This window comes from Labrus bergylta, chromosome 14, assembly GCF_963930695.1.
Source record: "Labrus bergylta chromosome 14, fLabBer1.1, whole genome shotgun sequence".
In the NCBI taxonomy this organism is placed as follows: Eukaryota; Metazoa; Chordata; class Actinopteri; order Labriformes; family Labridae; genus Labrus; species Labrus bergylta.
The window spans coordinates 658,483-668,548 of NC_089208.1; the positions used below are offsets into that span (position 1 = coordinate 658,483).

Genomic DNA, 10,066 nt, shown 5'->3' on the forward strand with positions numbered 1-10,066 from the left:
GGAGGGTGAAAAATGGGCTCGCATTTATCAAGCTAAACAATTTCTTAAGAATATTAGCCGGCTTGTTTTGGTGTTTGACTGCCCCCTTGTGGCCAAACATGTATAAACGCTGCTTTAAACATCAACATGTGTTCGGCTACAGATCTGCGCAGACCCTCTTCATTTAAAGGAGGATAAAGGAGCAGGAGATCAAACCTTTTCCCTTTGGTGTGTTTCACTTTGCACTGCAGTCACTATCATGTCATATTTTGTCAAATTACTCCCAATAAACGTTCCACTTTGTTTTTTTTTGCCCACGTTGCGTTCCCGTGGAGTCGATCCCCGTGCTCTGCTCGCACACTCGGCCCTGGTGTTCACTGTAAATTGCTCAGTGGGTTGTTTTTAATGGGATTATAATGACAGTTATGGTTTGCAAGAATTGATGTTTGTGACTTTTACGAGGTGTGAGTGGAGGGGCGGGTCCAGGCTGCTCATAAAGGCCGCAGGAATGTTAATTGGTCGAGGCCACTGCTGCCCTCTTTGTTCTGCGCGCTCACAGAAGGCTTCTGTTGTGCCGTTAAAAAGGCCAAAGAACTGATTTAAAATCTGTGACTCTAACCCCGCACACCCCCTGAAACACCCCCCCCCCACACACACACACACATATTATCCCACCTACACATCCCCCCCACCCTCACCTTCATCCCCCTCCCATTCTTTCTTCTTCTCTTCCTCCTGAACAAAATGGAGCCCTTTGCTTCCCTCATTTCCTCCGTGTTGCTTAATCAGGTGGTCAGCACCCCCCAACCTCCGCTGGGATTGATCCCGTGTTGGCGAGTCATTTCAGCACAGCTTCTTTTTTTTTTTCCTTCCTCTCTTGTGGTCGCACGACGGCTGCACATCCACCTCAGCACGAGCCAGAGGGACCCGTTTCTGAAAACCCCCCCAAAGGGGATTTGTTCATTTTTTATTGCTCAGTAAGATTGAATAAATGAGCACGGTCACCTGTTTTAGAATAAAAGTTTTTGACCCTTTTTATACCCAGAAGAGTGTTGTGATTTTAGCAGCTATGCTAGCAGTCAGGCGGTGTGGACGGGCGCTTCTGACTCAAATATTTCAACGACCACTTGATGGATTTTCATTACATTTTGCACACAGACTTTCAAAGTTTCTGGAGGATGAATCCAGGAGATTTTGGGAGACACCATCATGCTGAAGTTGACTTTAAAGGTTTTTTGAGTGAGCCTTACCGAGGTCAAAAAGCTCCACTAACACCTGTATTTATTTTATTTATTTGTTTTTTTTATTATTTTACAGGGACATTGCATATTGATAAACATTTCTATAAATATGCCAGAGTTAGCCAAAAGACAAATTTTCATCTGTTGTCTCTGGCCAGATTTTATAAAAGGCTCCTTAAAAAAAAAAATTCAAATATTGCTAAAAGCTACAAAAATAGAAATATCATCTGTAGTATAAGGATCAACTTAATGTCCTTTATAAGGCTCAGGTGACGACCCTGATGAAGGGCACAGGCTGAAACAAGTCGCTCTAATAAAGGTCAGAAAGTTGATCTTCACACTACGAGTGTTGCTGGAGCTTTTGGACCTCTTCAGGCCTTTCACTCTTCACGCACCTCGATAGGTGGTGAAGTTGTGCCAGAGAACCTTCCCCTGCTTCTCGAGTGTGTGCCCTACCAACTCAAATAGAGGTATCATCAACATCAGAGTTATAAATTGTAAAATCTTCAGTTATCTTCAGACTTTTCTTGCAGCTGCAGCCAGAGGTGCTGCTTGTCATCAGGCAAAGCAAGCAACTTCTCCAGGGGCCTCTGCTGGTCTGGGAACCCCTTCAAGATGGTTTTGCAAATATGTGTGTTACAGCAGAAACAGAGACTTAGGAAAATGACAACCCAGACCCAGACACACATTTGGCTCCTTTTAGGTCATTCCCCTTCACTGTCCACTTCACTGACGGCCTCATTCTCAGGTGTTACTTTAGCTTACAGCCCCATCTGGTCTTTTGTTTTGTTGTTGCTCTTCTTCATTCCTGCTTTGTTAGAAACCTATTGCAGAGTTTTTATTTAAACTAGCAAAACACACACACACACACACACACACACACACACACACACACACACACACACACACACACACACACACACACACACACACACACAATGGTCTAAATGACCAACGGGGGACCCCCCTGCACACCCTCCGTAGGTTTTCAAGTCCCGCTCGGTTGCAGGAACATACAACGGAAAATAAATCAATTATATGGTGTTCCAGATGATTGATCTATTTCACACTTCAACAGTTATTTAACATGCATTTTTGGGCCTGAATGTAGAGATGGTTGTCATTTCAATGCTCATTTGGACACAGATTGTTTTCTTCTAAATGTTTTAAAAATGATGAATATATATTCGACTGGTCGTTGTCTTTTTCACTGACACTATAGGGAGAGCGTTGCATGCTCAGCAGCTCATTTACTGTCTTTTATTTAGGAAATTTTTCAGATCTTTGCACATCACAAGAGGATCTGCTTTTCCTCTGAACAGCAGGAATAATATTTTATGTGAAAATCTGACACTTTTTCAAGAAAATGTGTAAAAAATGGAGCGTTGGTTTCACTTTGAGCGTCCTGGTCCTGACATGTGAAGCAGAGGTCAGCTGTTGCATTTGAACCTGAGTACGTCGGAGCGTCCAGATGCTGCTGAGCGTCATCCTGTCTGCCTGTTTCCATCTCCACAGATAGAGAGAGCACCGTCCTATCTGCCCGGAGTCTCTCTATAATTTCCAGGGGAAGTGTTCCTTTTAGGAGACAAGGTTGGAGTTGCCGGGGAGCAGACTGATAACGCCCTCAGGTTAAGATGAGGTGGGAGTCCCCGACACACGCTATCAGACGACGGGGGCCTCCGGGCAAACAAACAGCTCTGACCTCTCCAAACAACGGCAGCAGGGAGCAGCTGATAGTGAGAGACGGATAGGTGGAGGTTGGTGACAGTGCAGTGTGTGTCTCTGTGTGTGTGTGTGTGTGTGTGTGTGTGTGTGTGTGTGTAGAGGGGAGGCAGGGAGAAGGGGGCGAGGGGGGCACACAGGGCAGGAGTGATCTGATCCTTACATGATCTCAGTGTCGATGTGTGTGCATGCTCATCTGTGATTGGTTGCTTTTTCTTCACATTTGGAGTCTTCCAGAAGTAATCCCAGGTGACAGTTTTTTGTCCCAGAATGCAACAGAAAATTCCTCCCTGGGGAGCCGAAAAACCCCAAAAGCAAACACAGTTTTGACGTCTTCATATTTTGCAGAAGAAGAAGATCGTCAAAACACATTTCTAAGCGTCAGGTTGAGACGTATTAGACGGTCCTGATGACCCTGAATCTCAGAAGTCTCTGGATCGAGACGAGGGTGCATCAAAACAATCTGAGCTGGTTATCTCAACAAACAGCTGTGACGTCTCGTACTCGGGGCAACTATGGACACCACTTCATGGTCACTCTGTGTCCTGACCTTTCCCAACTCGGTTCATTCACCTTACCGCGATCTAAAGATTCAGCACAAAAAATGGAGAATCTCTGAGCATGCACCAGATGATTCAGACAGTGAGACCACACACCTGCTGTTTGTAGACACCAGATCTCAGGTGATCAAATGTGACGTCAGAAGAAAAACAAACATGGAGGACGATCCACATCGTCAGCTGGCTGTCCTGGGATGTGTTCTGTTTTGCAGTGAAAAAATCTGAAAATGTGGAAAAGAATACGGGTGAAATCCTCGCTTTGCAGCACGAGCTTGAGGTGAGTACACAACTTCCTGTTGGTGACACTTGCCCGTCTGCTCGCTCTCATTGGCTGTTGCAGGAACTCTGCCTGATCTGGAATCATAAATATCAAATGAGTCCTGATCAAGGCGGCTCGACCGGGAGCAGTAAAATAATCATATTGACACCACACACTTTGAGGATTATTTATGTTATCACTCTGGTGCTCGCTGTGAGCGCATCAACAAAAATAAAATACAGTGTTAGTGGTCAGAAGAGAAGGTCTACTCTGACTGCACTCTTTCCTTTGTGCAGCTGTGTACGCGACACACGCAGACAAATGAGGAAACGGAGGGGTGAGGTGGGAGGTGAGGCAGCAGCAGAGAGGTGAGTGAGGAGGAGGGAGGGGTCAACAAATTCTTTGATTACTGAACCCTGTCATTCAGATAGCGGAGGGGTTTGAACACCGAGGGAACGCACTGAACGCCGCAAGACGGACGACTGGAAACTTTTCAAACATCTCGTTCCACTCATGGTGTGGACGTGCAGCTTAGAGGTTTATATGTCGATATGAAACGATCAAACATGAAAGTTAAATGCAAACTCTTTCTATAATTAAAAAAAAAAAAAATATTTTAGAGACATACAGTTAATTTTATAAACATCAAAATAAGCCTCACTCAGCTCTGTAAGTAGAGAGAATAATGAAGTATGGAGCTTTGGTTGGAGTTTTTAATGTGTTGACATTTAACCCTTCTTCCACTAGGGGGCAGTATTCTGAGTTAGTCTGAGTTAAAGTCCAGCCCTGAGGATCTCCTCTGTTGTTAGCTCGTGATATACGACCGCTGCAAACAAGCTCTAAGTGCATCTCGAGGTTCATTGAAAGGGTGAATAAGATCTATAACTCTTGTGTGGAAGTTGTTTCAGTCGTCTGTTGTGTCCGACGGCGACCTTACACACTTTCTTTAGGTTCATTAGTTGGCCTTAAAAAGACAATAAACACTTTTTTTTTAAAACCTGAGTGCAGCGCTCCGAATCGTTTAGTCAAAATAATACCAAGAACACATCTGTTTGGGGTGGAAATATTTGCCTTATATTTAAAAAGAACAAGTCTCTCAAGAACAAGCTTGATGATCTCAAATATCACCCACTCACCACAACCCACCACAGTCCAGGACCCCTCTCACCCACCCGTCTCTTTTCCACCATCAGGTCTGAGATCCAGGACTCTGACCTGGAAGAGGCCGCGCTTTACCACCTTGGGGACAATAAAGTTTTGTTTTGTAAAAAGTGTCTGATCTTCTCACCGTTCACAATCAGTGACGCAAATAATGAAAATAAACCCAAAACAAATGTGGTCAAACATCCCGAGAGGTTCTCTTAATGAGTTACATCCCACAGCGGAGGTCGACTGTGTGTTACCTCACTGAAGTTACCTTCACAAGTCAGAGAGTTTAAAACTGTCCAGAGCAGCTGAGAGCATGCTGAGGAGTGTGTGTGTGTGTGTGTGTGTGTGTGTGTGTGTGTGTGTGTGTCACTCTCCCTGCTGTCTACTTTCATCACATACTTGCAAACATTTCTCCTGAAACTGGTATTTTCTGAGGATTTGTTGCAGGTTATCTGTGGTTCATATATCGGACTGAAAGGAGCCCTGGAGTGTTTTTTTTTGTTGTTGTTGTTGACCAATCAGCTGCTTCTCATCAGGACTCGTGTGAATCCTTGACATCTTGCCAAGACAAACAACTAAATAACTAAATAATAAAATCAGAATTGAGTAAAAATAAGTAAAAAGCAAGACTTACATGTGACTGTCCTGAAAGACATCAGTCTATATGGATACACAGCTACTGGGAGAGAAAGAAAGAGAGAGAGAGAGGGAGAGAGAGAGACAGAGAGACAGAGAGAGGGGAGGGAGAGAGAGAGGGAGAGAGAGAGAGGGAGAGATAGAAAGAGAGAGAGATACAGAGAGACAGAGAGAGAGAGGGAGAGAGAGAAAGAGAGACAGAGGGAGAGAGAGAGAGAGGGAGAGAGCGAGGGAGAGAGAGAGAGAGAGAGACAGAGAGAGAGAGGGAGAGAGACAGAGAGAGAGAGGGAGGGAGAGAGAGGGAGAGAGAGAGAGACAGAGAGAGACAGAGAAAGAGAGAGAGAGAGAGAGAGAGAGAGAGACAGAGAGAGACAGAGAGAGACAGAGAAAGAGAGAGACAGAGAGAGAGAGAGGGAGAGAGAGACAGAGAGAGACAGAGAGAGAGAGAGACAGAGAGAGAGGGAGAGAGAGACAGAGAGAGAGAGAGAGGTTTTGGTTTTCAAAATACCTTTTATTTTACCACTACCTGGAGAAAATTATAACACTGTCACATCATCACTCAGATCAAGAGAAGGAAATAAATAAATAAATAAAAAATAAAACAAGTGCAACAAAAATCACAACATCAACAAAAACAACATTTACTGCATCAAAAATGAATAATCAGCTCTCCATCCCCACCCACAGAGCACAAAGCTTCTTCCACAGCCCATACACTATTAAAGTCTTGCACATTGTCCATCATTTGATAATAGGCAAATTCTACCTTCAGTCTGGCCTTCAAAAGTCCCTCCAGAACCAGCACCGGTTCCACACAGCCAGTACCCTGAGTTCGGTTCTTGCGTGTAAGCCAAATGGCCAACTTAGCCGAGCCAGATAAAAAGTTCATCAGTGTATGTACAGTCTTTTTCTTTGCAGAATACTTTGGCCCAAAAACAAACACTGCATAAGAGAAATCCTCCCCGAGAGCTTCAAACAAGCTTTTCATAAGGACAAACAAGAGTGAGAGCCTGGGACACTCAACAAACAGATGAGACAAAGTTTCAGTTAGTGAACAAAACAAACACTCCTCTCCCACCCCTGGATCAATGTGCGCTCTGTATCTGTTCGTGGCTATAACCCCATGCACAACCCTCCACTGGAGATCTGCTGTTCTCTTCTCAACAGGCAGCTTGTACAGGGACCGCCAGCTGCCTTTCGGGGAAACCTCCGGGCCAAAAAACTCGATCCACCTCGACTCTTTCACTCCCGACAGACCACGAAGATGTAGGACCTTAACACAGGACTGATAGAGTGCCTTTTTCCCTGCCTCCTGGAACTTTCCCAGAACAGGAGTACTAAAGGACAGCAGCCCACCTCCTCTTTCCTGCCACTCCCCGACATCTGGGGTAACAGACAAAGATGGGAAGCTGTATTCGCCCTCTTCACTCCACTGCTCACACAGATTCTCAATGTTTAGAAATGTCACAAGTTTTACTGGAAGTGCAGCAAAGACTTCCTCCACCACTCTTTCAACCACCCGGCTGGAGGTGATATTGGTCCTTTCTTTGAGGGCGTCCAGGGTCAGTCTTACCAGGTGACCCAGTTTTGTGCAGCCTGCCTCTCTGAAACTGGCCCGGAGACTGGCTGACTGCAAAGTTGGAGTCCTTATGAAATCATTAAAAAATAACGGTTCCTCAAAGATCCACATTCCCAGACTCTCAGTTTTTTCCCTTTTGAATGTGTACATTTTCCATGCCTGCATTACAGACATATAAAAGGATGTTAATCCAGTGAGATCCACCTCCTCAAGCTTTAACAGAAAGAGCTGCTTAGTGTACCCCAGCCGTCCAGCTCTCCTCAGCAGCAGTCGAGCGATGTCCATCCAGCTGGGACCACAAGTGAAAAGGAGTCTCTGTGCAGTCTGGAGTCTGAATGAGGCAATTTTTGACTGAATGTCTATAAGTCCATGTCCCCCTTCAGCCACTGGCAGGTAGAGGACTGCCGCCTGGACCCAGTGTTTGCCTGACCAGAAGAAGTCCAGGATGGCCCTTTGAATGTCCTCCACCAGCCCTCTTGGAGGTGTCAAAACCACAAGTCTGTGCCAGAGAGTCGAGGCAACCAAGTTATTGACCACCAGAACTCTTCCCCTATACGACAACTGGGGTAGCAACCATTTCCATTTAGACAACCGAGCGCACACTTTCTCCCTAACTCCCTCCCAGTTTTTACTTTTAAAGCCCTCGGTACCCAAATAAACCCCCAACACCTTCAACCCCTCCCTCCCCCACTCAAGTCCACCCGGCAGACTGGGCACTGCCTGGTCCCTCCACTCTCCCACCAGTAAGGCACCACTTTTTTCCCAGTTCACCCGTGCAGCTGTTGCCCTTTCATACAGGGACAGGGTGTCCCGCAGACACCGAACGTCCCCCTGATTGGAGATGAAGATGTTTACATCATCAGCATAGGCAGAAATTGTAGGGGGACATTCAATGCTACAGGCCGCGGGCAAAGAAAGCCCGCTGAGCCGGTCCCTCAACCTGCACAGCAAGGGCTCAATAGCCAAGCTGTACAGCTGGCCGGAGATGGGACAACCTTGTCTGATCCCTCGCCGTACAGGGATTGGCCGACTCAACCCCGCCCCCATCTTCACCAAACACTGTGCATCCTGATACAACAAACCAACTAATGACACAAAACCATCCCCAAAACCAAAAGACCTCAGTGCAGAAAACAAATACGAGTGATCCACCCTGTCAAACGCCTTCTCTTGATCCAGAGACACAATGCCAACATTTAGATTATAGATTTTACACACATCAATGACATCTCTGATAAGAAAAACATTATCCATGATTGTCCGGTCTGGAACACAGTAACTCTGGTCTTTATGGACCACACTTCCCAGAACGTCCTTTAGTCTGTTCGATAAAGCTCTGGAGAGGATCTTGTAGTCCGCACAAAGCAAAGCAACCGGCCTCCAGTTTTTTAACAATGCCAGGTCACCTTTCTTGGGGAGCAAGGAAAGAACTGCTCTCTTACAAGAACCAGGAAGAGACCCGGTCCTGCAACACTCCATTAAAACACTATGCAGGTCAGACCCAAGAATATTCCAGAACCTCTTAAAAAAGTCTGTGGACAACCCATCTATTCCAGGTGCTCTTCCTGTTGCCATCTGAGTGACAGCAGCAGTGAGCTCCTCCAGAGACAGCTCCCCTTCCAGAAGAGACCTCTCCTCCACACTGAGCTGAGGGAGACCCTCCAGGAGCTCCCTGCGACACTCCTGGCTGCAACTCTCTGCTCCAAACAGATCCTCATAGAACTGCATGGCGTGACTGCTCATTTCCTTTGGATCAGCTGTTATTCGACCTCCTGGCAGTTTCAGACAAGTCAGCAGCTTTTTTTGAGCCACAGATCTCTCAAGATTGAAAAAGAAAGACGTTGGGGCATCCATGTCTTTGAGTTGAAGGAAACGACTCCGCACAAGAGCTCCCTTCACCCTCTCCTGCAGGAAAGAGCTCAACTCCATACGTTTCTCCTTCAGCAGGGTACCAGTGGTGGGATCCACACTCCCATTTAACCCCTCCTCAAGGTTCTTAATGTTGTCCTCAAGATTTTTAATGACTGTTTTTAATCTAGCAGAAGAGTGTGACGTGTACTGCTGACAAAAAACACGAATCTGAGCTTTACCAACCTCCCACCAAAGCTTCAAAGAATCAAACTCAACTTTTCTTAATTGCCACTGATCCCAAAAACACCCAAAGTTTTTACAGAAAACATTGTCCAGTAGAAGCTTGTTATTAAAATGCCAGAAGGACTTAGCCCTTTCACCTGGTGAAATAATCAGCTCCACACTAACAAAATGGTGATCAGTGAATCCGACAGGCAGAATATTACAATGAATTAATCTGGGGTTGAGAGTTCTGGAGATGTAAACCCTATCCAGTCTAGCTGCACACACCCTGTTACTGTTAACCCTGACCCATGTATACTGTCTGGATTGTGGATGTTTCACTCTAAATGTGTCCAACAAATCCAGGTGAGAGATGACAGTGTTTAAAGTCTGGGATGAATGTGGATGTGGCTCCTCTCCTATTCTATCCACGGTGAAATCAAGTGTGCAGTTAAAATCACCACCAAGAATGATCTGATCCTGATTATAGATCAGTAACTCCTTTTGGAGGCGGGTATAGAAAGCTACCCTTTCAGCTCCATTATTTGGAGCATAAATATTAGTGAAGCAGAAAACAGTGTCCTCTATTTCTGCTCTTACAATTAAAAGCCTTCCCTTTACAATTTCAGCACAAGAGACGATCTTTACATTTGCAGATGCTCTAAACAAAATGGCTACTCCTGCACTAAAGTTGGTGCCATGGCTAAGGTAGTTAGAGCCCTCCCACCATAAACCCCAATCTGTCTCATCTGATGGTGTGGTATGAGTCTCTTGTAAAAACAAGATATCAATGTTTTTCTGAGTTGAGATCTCAGAGATAAGGCCCCTTTTCTGTCTGTCTCTCCCACCATTAATGTTAAGAGATCCT

At 45.5% G+C, this 10,066-nt stretch overlaps 1 protein-coding gene across 2 annotated transcripts in view; it reads right to left on the bottom strand.

The window, feature by feature from the left end:
* Nucleotides 1-6,440, bottom strand: part of LOC110002344 (dual specificity protein kinase CLK4-like) — a 444,306-nt gene extending 437,866 nt beyond the window's left edge. For both annotated transcript variants that reach the window (XM_065963026.1, XM_065963027.1), the window contains exon 1: nt 6,313-6,440. The gene's annotated coding sequence lies outside the window, so the exon portion shown is untranslated. The remainder of the gene's footprint in view (nt 1-6,312) is intronic.
* Between the last annotated feature and the right edge of the window lie 3,626 nt (nt 6,441-10,066).